The 12,304-nt window shown below is 40.2% G+C and overlaps 1 protein-coding gene across 2 annotated transcripts in view; it reads right to left on the reverse strand.

Annotated features, from left to right (window-relative positions):
* Positions 1 to 11,458, reverse strand: part of ANO4 (anoctamin 4) — a 342,675-nt gene extending 331,217 nt beyond the window's left edge. For both annotated transcript variants that reach the window (XM_077772254.1, XM_077772253.1), the window contains exon 1: positions 11,404 to 11,458. The gene's annotated coding sequence lies outside the window, so the exon portion shown is untranslated. The remainder of the gene's footprint in view (positions 1 to 11,403) is intronic.
* Positions 11,459 to 12,304: the final 846 nt, after the last annotated feature.

Here is a 12,304-nt window from a genome sequence, read left to right on the forward strand (position 1 = left end):
AGGGACATTTTATTAGCATATTTCTAATGCTTGGTCTATAGTAAGTACTTGTTAAATGCTTCCTCAGTTAATTTATTAAGAGGCAAATAAATTATTACAAGACAATGTTACAAAACACTGTGCAAAAGGATCTTAGCAACTGGTGCTCTAAATCTGACAGTGAGAAAAACAGGTATTAAATCTAATTAGAGATTTTAAGCAAATATATATTTATAGTTAGGTCAACAATTCAAAAGATGGGGTTTTAACATAGGGCTAAAAGAAAAATGAGTCAGTCATATCCATCTATGCAAATTTTCACTATTTTTCCCTAAAGTATTCATTCATTCTATGGTGCCTGAAGAACACTCTCATTCCGTCTCATCCCTCAATACCTCTGGAAATACATGAAGGCTAGATAGAAACCTATCATAAAAGGACATCAAAGTATTTAAATAAAAAATACTATCAAGATATATGAAGAATACTTTTAAAACACTACTTAGATCCATAAAAGATTTGACTAAATGGGAACATATACTCTGTTTGGGGAAAGGCTGATTCAATTTCATAACTTCTTAATAAATTAATCTATAAATCTAACCCTTCCCCCAAAACATGATTTTTTCAGTACTAGACAACGTCTAAAGTTTATACAATAAAACAAGCATATAAGAAGACCCATGAAAATTCTGGAAGAAAGAAAAATAAGAGGTGACTAGCCATACCAGATATTAAAACAAAAAAAATTAGAAAGGGGGCTCCTCTATGGCTCTGTCAGTTGAGCATCCAACTCTCAATTTCAGCTCAGGTCAGATCCCAGGGTCATGGGATCAAGCCCAGCATTGGGCACGGTGCTGAACTTGGAGCCTGCTTAAGATTCTCACTCTCTTTCTCTCCCTTTGTCCCTCTCCCCTGTTCATGCTCTCTTTCTAAAATAAAAATTTTTTAAATAAACAAAAAGCTAGAGAAATTAATAGTGTAGGGCTAGCCAGCAAACTAACAGTTAACAAAACAAAGCAAACTCCCCAAATGGTTCAAACTGCATAAGGGAATTTAATAGATAATGCTACCCTTTCATGTCACCTCCACCCTGGTCTAAGTAAACATCGTCTTTCTCAAAAATTAACACATCACAGGCAAATAAAAGATACGTCATTCAAAAAATATTTGGGAACAAGTAGGTAGTTATTGGGAAGAAATAAAATTGAATTTCTATTTTATTACTAAACTAAGTGTGAATAAGAATAAAATCATTAAAATACAAAAAAGAAATTGTTGAATTAGTTTTATGATCCCAATGCAGGTTCAGCTTTTTCATTACTATACAAAATCCAGAAACAATAGAGTAACATGACAACTTCAATTTCATAAAACTTAAGAATTTCTTATCCCCAAAATGTCACAAACAATATAAAAAGGCAGATGACAAAATAAGGGGAAATCATTAAGGAAATTTTAATTTCTTTAATATATAAAGAGCTCTTAAAAATCAAGAAGACCAAAACTCAAAAGTAAGCTCACAGAGAACATTAACAGAATGTTCACAGAAGAGGAAAATATAGGTAAGCACATGAAAAGATGCTCAAACTGAGATACTACTTTTCACATAGCAGGTTAGCAAAGATCAAAATGTTTGCTGACGGGGGCATCTGGGTGGCTCAGTCAGGTAAGAATCGGCTCTTGATTTTGGCTCAAGTCATGATCTTGGGGTTTATGAGATCAAGGCCCTTGTTGGGCTCTGCACGGACAATGCAGAGCCTGCTTGAGATTCTCTCTCCCTCTCTTCTCTCTTTGTTCCTCCCTTGCTCACACTCTCTCTCAAAATAAATAAACATTAAATAAAATGTTTGCCGGTGGGCTTAGGGATTAGGAAACAGGCATTCTCATTCGGTGCTGGTAGAAGTATAAATTGGCACACTTCTGTCATTAGGAATTAGGTAGGAGCTATCAAAATTTTAAACTTACATGTCCTGTGACCCAGGCATTCTGCTTTTAGAAATCTTTCCTACAAACTGCCACAAAACAACTCCTCCCTAACCACCCTGCCCTTGTCTACATCAGTCCCATCTCCTTGGTTATTCTCCCCAGGAAACTGCTAATGACATAGCAGTAGCCCACTTAGACCACATACCATCTAAGGAGCAACCATCCCTAACCCCTCTGTCAGAATCAAAGGAATTTCATCTTACCTGCTGCCACCTTGCTCCTTGTTTTCTTCCATCTCAATTTCTCTTTTCCTGCCAGAAATCATCTAGTAGGTCCTCCTCCATAGACCTCTGTGGTCATTCATGTCTCCAATTCTCCTGTTCATATGTCACTGTGATACAGACTTGCAGTTCAAATGAACTGAATAAGCATTTAAAAGACTGAGGAGCACCTGGGTGGTCAGTCAGTTAAGTGTCTGACTTTGGCTCAGGTCATGATCTCACAGTTCGTGAGTTTGAGCCCCGCATCAGGCTCTGTGCTGACAGCTTGGAGTCTGGAGCCTGTTTCAGAATCTGTGTCTCTATCTCTCGTCTCTCTCTGCCCCTCCCCTGCTCATGCTGTCTTTGTTCTCAAAAAATAAATAAACATTAAAAAAAAATTTAAGAGACTGAAAGCAAATACTGATGCTTCTAAAAAGCATCATAAAATCATTCATCCAAACATGAAAAAGAATGCATGATCATGATCGTTAGAAGACAGTCAGCTAAGTAGGTAAATATATACACACAAGCATACATATACATAGGACAATTGCTCCAAATTCCTAACACTAGAGATAAATACTGATAATATTAACAATTGTTTGGCAACATAACCATCTTGCAGACACTGCGCCTTCCATGTACTATCTCATTTAACACTAAATAGCTCTAACTATGAAGAAGGGATTGTTAGTTACTCTCATTTTTATAATTGAGGACAATGATAGACAAAAAGACTATGCAGCCTGCCCAAGGTCCAAAGGTGAGTAAGTGGCAGAGCCAGAATGGGAACCAAGCTGCCTGTCCCAGAGCCCAAGCTCTCCACCACCAGAAGAGATTTTCCTTTAAATCCAAATTCTTTTAGAAAAAAGACAAAGTATTGACCAAAAAAGCATGCTTGGAATAAAATAGAACATAGATACCGAATTAAATACCATACATAATAGGGCAGAAATTTTAAAAATTCGTGAACATTTCTTTGTTTCAGGACAGCCCTTCTATTAATGGACTCATCCAGATGTTCTACTTTAGGCAGAACCCTTTCTTTTTTCTTTTCTTTTTCTTTTTTCTTTTTTTTTTTTACAACTGTTGCTCACTGATACATATGTGTCTCACTGGTTTTATCCTTCTTCCTTCCCAAACTGAAATAACTTGCTAAATTTCTTGTATGTTCACTTTCTAGTTCACTCTCATCTCTTCCTAATGAGCTGTGCTCACTGGTGATGTCCATCATTTCCCTGCCCCCTCCCAGGGCCAGAACTCCCGAAGCTCAAGCTCTCAGTCTCCCAAAAGAACATTCCAATCTGCTCCCCGTCAGACTCAAGTGAGAGACAGGTCTGTTTCTATCCTATATTCTTCATCTAAATTCTGACAACCTTACCCTTGAGAAAAATACTCATGAGCTCTGGTGTCCATCTTACTTTTCCTTTAAGTCAATTCAAGAGCTAAATGCCTGATTATAACTTCTGTTCACAGTACCAATTGTTTCAACACCTGCAATTACCTAGGGGAAGAATCTCTCAAGATTGTGGTTTATGGAGACTAGTTAGAAAGTAAACATAATAACAGTAAGCAGAAAACAATGCATGTAGCAAAATTATTTAAATATAACAAGGTCAACAACTGGAAAACAAATACGAAGATAACAGTAACATCAACACTCTTCATTTTCACCATTGTGCATATCACCATCTGACATGCTTTGTATCTGCTAATGGTGTCTGTTTGCTCCTCCCATTTCTACCCAAATGTAGGGTCCATGAAAGCAAGACATAGATGGTTTTGTTCACTGTTGTTTCTCTAGTGCTCAGAACTGTGCCTGAAGCATAGTAAGTGCATAATAAGGACTTGTTTAGTGAGTAAATGAAGTGAGCTTCTTTTCTACCTCTGATCTCTCACTAAAAATCCATTTGCTTTCATGCTCTGGCCAAGATATCTAGAGATTGTCCAATTCCATCTTCTGAGGTTACATTCAAGGTAGAGAGGCATCTGACCAGATACAATTCTCAGATGTACAAAACTTAACTTACCACTCCCTAAACCTATGTTCCCCAATTCTTTTAGAGAAAAGAAAAGTAGGAAGAGGCACAACAGAAATCATACCTTGGGAATGAATGGAATTGATTACAGATATAAGTTTCTAATAAGCTACCTTTTTAGCTATATAACATACCTTATCGACGCATATACACACTGATTAATAAAATGATTATATTCTTTATAAACAGCACCAAGCCAACTGCCAAAGAAAAAGAAACAGAAGTTGTGGGTAATGAAGCACCAAAGGACCATGGGGTTCTTTACACTCTGGACAGTACTTTCACAGGAACTTCAGTGACCTCCATCCTAAATTCTCTCTAGGTCTAAACTGATTGATTTAGATTAGATTTCCTGGCTTCATTTCCTGGTGATGACTCTGAATGTCAAAGTGTACCCTCAAGGGTAAACGGGCTGGGTAAGAAGCAAACGTCTCATGTGGTTATGTACTAAGCAACTGCTCTCCCTTCCCTGCTGAATACAGACTTTTCATTAATTAAATCTGAGGGGAGATTCCATTTTGGCTTTATCCAGACCCTATTAATTATCTCCCATCTCTCAGAAATAATAAACTGCCACTTAGCTCTTCTGAATACCATCCCCATCTCCCCCACCCAAAGATCCCTGGACTTTCTCCGCGTTTTTCATTTCCCTCCCTTCCCCCCACCTCCCCCAAGCCATCTTCTTGTTGACACACCATTAGATCTCTAAGTTCTTTTTTGTTTTTAAATGTTTAGTTATTTATCTTGGGAGGGGGAAAGGGAGGGAGAGAGAGAGAACGTGAGCAGGGGAAGGGCAGAGAGAGTGAGAGAAAGAATTCTAAGCAGGCTCTGCACTATCAGCACAGAGCCCAACATGGGGCTAGAACTCACAAAATGTGAGATCATGACCTGAGCCAAAACCAAGAGTCAGATGCTTAACCAACTGAGCCACTCAGGCACCCCAAATCTCTAAGTTCTTGCCCAAGCCAGTTCCTCTATCCCTCTCTACCCCCTTCCTTACCTGCACATCTACAGCCTAAAGAATCTCTGTAATCATCTGTCTTATAGCCAGATGGTTTACACATGACACAAATCCTTACTAGTTTATGACTTTTTAAAAAAATCTTTCATTCCTGGACACCTAACATAATGCTTTGCTTATAGAGGGTAATTAATAAATTATTATTGTTTACTTTATTGAAACTCATTTGGAGACAAACATTTTCTGGGGGTTTTACATAGAATTTCCAATGGACCGCATCAGGATGCCTGCCAATCTCTTTATCCTTCTCAGTATATTCATATAGTCAGATTATTTTGAAAAATTAAGTTCTCCACATAGAGCAGTAGCTATCAATACCAGCACCATAGGTTTTATATGGTGATTCCCAATCTACCTTGTTCAAGGATTACTGGATATCTACTATTGGTACCTGTAGTCACTAAACTATGCCTTGGGATTAGAGATGAAAACATAGTTCCTGACCTCAAGGAACAAAATGTCTCTTTGGGAAAAAGAGAACCAATAGACAAACAATGACAGTACAGTCTATAAAACCCTATGTATGAGATCTTTGTACTAAGGAATATAAGAGGATAGACATGATCTACCTAAGTCACCTTTGCACACAAGGGTTAGTAAAGGTGTTAAGGGTCACAGAGCTTCCTCGAGAGATGATATATGAACCTGCCTTGAGAGTTAGTCTGAAGAGAATAGAGACATTTCAGAGGAGCCAGGACATGCAAAAACACTGAAACAAGTGAGAGCACTGCAAATGGTTTGATACTTCTAAAAAATTCCATAGGAGCTGCAGAGCAAGAGGCCAAACAAGCAAACAAGGGGTGTATGTAATAATGGGCTTGCCATGCAAGGCCAAGAGATTTGGTCTTTGACCCACGGTTAGTTCTACAAACACCTTGCTATCCAGACTACACATTTAGAATTCCAGGGAATAGCTAAGTTTTCCAAAGAACAATCATTTTGTGAATCCTAATAGTCAAAACAAGTTTAGCCAATCAATCTCTTTTGTTCAGTCAGGTAACAGGAACAGAAGTTAAGATTACTGTTTTGAAAACTGGAAGATACATGTTGCAATGACAGCAAAGGTGCCTTTGGAAGAAAAGAACTTATCAGTGGAATACTCCCAGGCAGAAACTGACCAAGCAAATGGTTTTTCAAATGGATTCTTTGAGAAACCATGTGAAACAGTAAGATCACTGGCTGAGAATCAAGACAAACTCCATGAAGCATAACTACACTCTGAACACTCAGCAATGGTGGCATCCAGCTGTTTTGTCACTGGATCCCTGCTGCTTGGCATTTGGATGGACATAATAGGTGCTCAATATGTATTAGGTGAATGAATGGATGAAAGAATCCACCTATAAATGTATCAACCCCTCTACAAAACTGATCAGCAGTTAAATAGTTGAAATGCAAGGAGGAAAAATAACTGGGTATACTGTTTGTAAAATTCTTGAAATGTTCTTAAAAAAAGCAAAACTTCAATATAAAAAATGCATTTCTACACAAGCATGAACAAATTACCATAAACATTGGCTTGATGTGACTCACTCTGACTGGTACAGCCACGTAATCTGCATGAAATGAACCCAGAAATAATGGACACCAGTGAGTTAGATGCCACAAAGCAGTTTTGTGAGCAATGAATGACACAGTAAGTGTCAGCTGTGTATTGTGGAAAGGGCCCCACACCAGGAATGAAACAAGGGATCTGAGTAAATCCCTGCACATTGCACTAAAATGTCTTCCCAGGTGCTAACCAGGTCTCTAACCCTGGGGAGGGCATAACTTCCCTGAGACTCGGCTTCCTTATCTAGGAAATGAGAGGGTTGATAAGACGTGCCTCAAGGTCCTTTTTGACGGTTAGGAGGAACATTTCAAAATGTCCCAGGGTAAGCAGGTAGTAGTCATATACACAGGAACTCTGCTCATGAAGACTCACCATTAACACACTCTTCTGAATCTGATGTTCGCGTCATGGTTATAGTTCCCGGGGAGAAGAGGGGGTAACCAAAGGAATGTATAGCTCACCTCCTCTCTAAGAATGTCTAACCTGGATCAATTGCCTTTTAAAAATTACCATTTAGTAAAAATAGAGGTAAAATAACAGTTCATAATTTTCAATGGTTGCAGACAGGAGTATGTATGAGTCTTATAGCAGTTGGTGCCTGGGGCTGCACTGGAACCCAAGGTCCAGAAGACATCCTCTGTGACCAGCTATCTTCTCTGACTGTCTTCAGACACTCATTCCCTCTGACACTCACAGGAGGTCCTCAGTGGGAGACCAACAGGAAAAATGGAAGTAAATTCCTGCTGTATTACAGTATGTCTGCTTTCTATAAGAATGGTTGCTGGCTCACACAAGCCAAAAGGTCGCTCAGCAGATGCCTAATTAAGGGTCAGGATTTCTATTAGAGAAAAGGTCCACAAAATCTGTCATTATTTGTTTTTAACAATTTCTTGGATCTTTAGACTTAAGGACCTACAGTTTGACTAGAGAATTAAATGGTACATAAAGGGAAGAATTTCCCCTTTCGCCTTGCATTATTTTGGGGCTGTGATTTGGTTGTCCTCCAAAATTCTGCTATCTCCCTCTACCACCCAAGAAATATAACTTGCAACGTAAACATTTATGACAGTCTGGCTAGATTATTATGCTAGTGAGGACAGGATTTTTTTTCTGCAAAGCTGTCTAGTGACTATAGTCCTAGAGGAATTCAATTGGGAAGCACAGATCAAAACTGCAGCATTTAACACAGCTCATGAAGCATTTCTCCTATTTTATACAAGGTAAGTTGCCAATTGAATAGCATGTTCCTTTCAAAGTAGATCACCATAGCTAGTGTTAGAAGTGGTCTTGAATCTCCATTAGAGAACAGTCCTCTCCCTAAACAGCTTTATGTGGGAGTTGTATATTCCTCTCTTTTCTCTGTTAAAGAAAAAAGCTCATGGAGACATGGTAAAGGGACTTTATTAATTATACTATAAAAGTCAACAGAAAAATTCAGCCAGCATCCTTAATGATATGGTTCATCCAATCCCCCTCCCAAAAAAAAGGCTGTATCATAGAATAAAATTTTTTACTTTGTAAAAATAGACTCTATAAACTCCCCCTCTAAATGCAAAGACCTTTTAGGTAGTAAACATATCAAGATTTGAGGGCAGTCCAACCTAGACAGATCTAGAATGTCATTAATTAAAATGCAAAACTGATTCTATTTCTGGTCCTGGTAATCAACTATGGAAAACAGTTTCAATGACAAGAGTGTCTGTAGACATGAGGTTATATTTGTATTAATGGGGGCAGTTTCTTCCCTCATGAACAGGATCACAGGCTGAATGCTGAAGTTCGGCTACTAAATGTGAAGCTGTAACCAACTCTTCGTTAGTTGTCAATTTTCACTGCCCGAGTTTCTAAGGGTACGTGGATGCGTGCTCACATACAGCAACGTATATAAAGCAGAAGTAGGAAAGAACACAGAAAGGAACAGGATAAAAATGGAATACTGATTTACAGTAGAAGCTGCAGATTTCAAATTAAACCACCCCCGAAGGAAACAGTAAAACACGGTTTTAACGATGGCTGTAATTAACAAGTAAGGAAAAATGAGTAAGTGCATCTACACCAATAGAGGTGCTTCTAGACCTATTTCAAATAACTTCCATTTGCCAGAGTGCCAAGCAAAACCAGTTGCAAGGTGCAGCAGCTGAATCAACACACAAATAAAATGTTGTGGTGACTTCATCACAGTAAGAGGCTACCGGCTCCACTCAGCACAGCTTTTATCAATTTTTCCTGCAGTTTTCTATGCTGCCTTCAGAGACCCTGCAAAGGAATTAACATGACACCATGCTGTGAGACAAGGAAATGCGGTAGAACTCTCCCAATTCAAAGAAATTCCCAAAGGCATTATCTGGAGGAGGGATGTAAGAAGTGGGGAAATCCCTCTAATAACAAAAGCAAAAAGAGCTAACTAGAGAATGCTAAGCAATAGCTTAGGAATTTTGTTTCCATCCTCTAAAGGAACATGCCATAACTATTAAAAGTATGTTCATATAACAGTTATAAGTCAGTGTTACATTTGTGTACATACTTGCATACACCACACACACGCGCACACACACACACACACACACACACTTCTGATTGTATAGGCAAACATTCTGTTCAGAAAGATAATGAAGCCTAAGGAATTTTCCTCTCTCAAAGCTGAAGTTGCTAATTAAAAGGAAATATTTTTTTTTCAACGCATGCAAAATTGCTTGCAGTGTGAAATGCAGAGTCTATTTCCTTGACATACAAGCCGATTCTAACTCTTCCCATCTTGAGTACCTCAAGCTGTGTTGCCAGGCACTGATAAAAATCCTTGCAATTGTAGGAATAAAAGAATAAGCAAGGTAACAAAACACCATTAAGGATGTAAGTAAACAAGTAAGCATGAAAGAATGATTCAAGGAAGCAGAGAAGTCTACCACTGAGATCACAACATTGCTATGAGCTATAACTGAGTGTAGAAAAGAGTGGATATTAGAACAGCTAATTGAGACAATGCCAAAAGTATTTCAAACATTACTTTTGGATTCAGAATTTATAGTCTTCAAGGATCCTAATTTTTTGTTTTGTTGCTGTTAACCTATTTGCTGGCTTTACTCTGAAACCGGATTGTACATAAACATCTACAAATTCTTACTCTTTATTTTAATTTATGCTTTCATATAAGAACCCTCCACCAAATATATCTACTTTGAACCCAGTGAACAGAATAAAAGCATATGCTTGATGTCATCACCACTATTTTAAGAAAAATCCACACAGGCAGTGGAACTAAAAGTGGTGAGAATGAGCAAGACAGTTGAGGAACTTTATATTCCAAATTCCCAATCAACAGGGGAAAGACCAGAAATTTCACTGCACATTTTTCTCTTTTGATACCAAAAATCACATTTATTAGCACAGTATCTTACAAATCACAGACTGAATTACATTCGGTCAGAACCTTCCCTAGAGTGAAATGGACCAGAATTAGAAATCCCACACAAAATCAAATAAGACAACCCATCTTCCAGCCTAAGCTGGAAAAGAACCAAGCAGAATTACCACTGCGGAGCTTATTCTTTGGAATGCCAAAATAATTCAACACACCTGCTACCAAAAACAAAAAGAGAAGGACATCTCCCTGTGAAGAGAGGTACCAGTGAGATCTATACCCAATGTTCTTGGTTTCCTTTGGGCTACAACAGGCAGCCAGCCAGTAATAGACCTCAAGTTGTGTTTCTGCCTGCAGCAGGGCTCAGGAGACCAGGTGAAAAATTAGGACGCTAGTCTAAGAGTGATGTCCTAGAATAAACAATCTGCCCGTGGACGCTGCAACACACATGTTCTTCCTCCCAAGCCTGCTTATTTTCACTTAGGAAAGTCTAATCATTCCAGTAGCCTCAAAGCGTTTTCTCTCCCAGCAGGAGGACGAAACTATGTTGCCAACTCTAAAACGTTCCCGTCATCACTGGCCCAGCAGCCTCTGAAAAGGATGTAAAATATGGTTTGCAGAGCAGGCACCCTGAGATTCCAAAGGAAAGGAAGCAATGAGGTCATGAGTTACTCCATCCGCCAGTGCAGGATTTCTCCCGCCGCGAATGTCACTGCCCAAGTTGTGAAGCCCACAAGACACAGGGCCGGTCTGGACTCTCAGGGGCAGGTGCTCCAAGCGCCACTGCCCACGGCAGACTCCAACATAACTCACACGGGTGCGGTCTTCACCTGGAAAGATGGAATAGTTTTTGCTATGTGGGCCGCCCAGCCCCGGCCCTTCCAGGTTCTGAGAGTGAACCTCAGCACGCCAAGGATGCATCTTGCCCAAATTTGTCAGTCACCCTCCACAGATCCCCTGCACACTGCTGCAGTTTACCATCGTGAACACATTCCCCTGGCTGCCGCTTCAAGGACAAAGAGAGAGTGCTTATGTTTCCATCAGAGCGGAGAAGCTCAGGTTCATGAAAAAAAAGAAAAGAAAAACAGTCCAGACAAATGGGCCCTGACATTTTAGTTCGCTGGATCACCCCAGACACAGATCCATGAAAAAAGGAGAAACGCAGAGAGAAGGTCACTAAAAGCTTAGCTGGGAAGAGAGGGAGCAAGCGAGCAAGAGCCTTCAGTTCACTGCAGCAGCGCAGCTCATTCAATGCAAGCACTTACCATAAAAATAGAAAGAGTCAAAAGAAGGAGAAGGGATCCTTCCTCAGTCTTAGGCAGAAATAAATCCAGGCAAGTGCCTCGGGATGAGGCCAGCAAAGTGATGAAAGGCGATAAAACCACCACACACAAGTCCGTTTCAGCCTCCCCTCGGCCCGCATGCAGTTGTTTGTGCTGTAAAAACCCTGAGAAGTCTGGAGCAGGACTCTCCCGAGAACGAGCTGGAGTGAAAAGCAGCCTGGTGGATTTCACCGTCAGCTCAGAGCATCACGCCCAGGACTTGTCCTCCCCCGGGTAAAGGGGCATCATGGTCGGGGGTGGCCGGGCACCAGGCTGGGGTCAGAAATATGAGAAGGGGGGGAGTAAAAGAGCTTCTTTGGAGTGGAAGGAACTGCCCGTGAGAATATCAGTATTCCATATCAGTTATTGCCGGCGACCAATCAGCCCAGCCAGGGAGAGCCCTGTCAGTGTGACAAGGGAGCATCAGACACAGCTAGTTCTGAGAGATGCAGGACAGCCCCCTGGCTCCAACAGAACTTTGGCATGATTGGCATCTTGCTCTCCATTCAGTTGCTGATAATATTTGCTTTGTTATTAAAAACAAGCTCCAAAGCCCCATAGTGACACCTGAAGGCTCAGGAAGTTTCCCCTGCACCCACAGTATCTCTGCCAGAAGCCAAACTTGAAACCCACCCTAAATGAGGTCTTCTGGCATCTCCAGACCATACAGCCTGATCCTGGGCATGGAGAGGTCACCCCAAGTATAGTAGTGGCACTTTGGACGTGAGCTTCTTTATGGCCAAGGCACAAGATATGAAGACCAGAGACTGGTCTCCCTACTGCACAAGTGAAAAATTGATACAAGAAAAGGGTTAAAAGTCTCTCCATAAATTTGCTCCTCAGT

This window comes from Crocuta crocuta, unplaced genomic scaffold (assembly GCF_008692635.1).
Source record: "Crocuta crocuta isolate KB4526 unplaced genomic scaffold, BGI_CrCroc_1.0 scaffold216, whole genome shotgun sequence".
Lineage (NCBI taxonomy): Eukaryota > Metazoa > Chordata > Mammalia > Carnivora > Hyaenidae > Crocuta > Crocuta crocuta.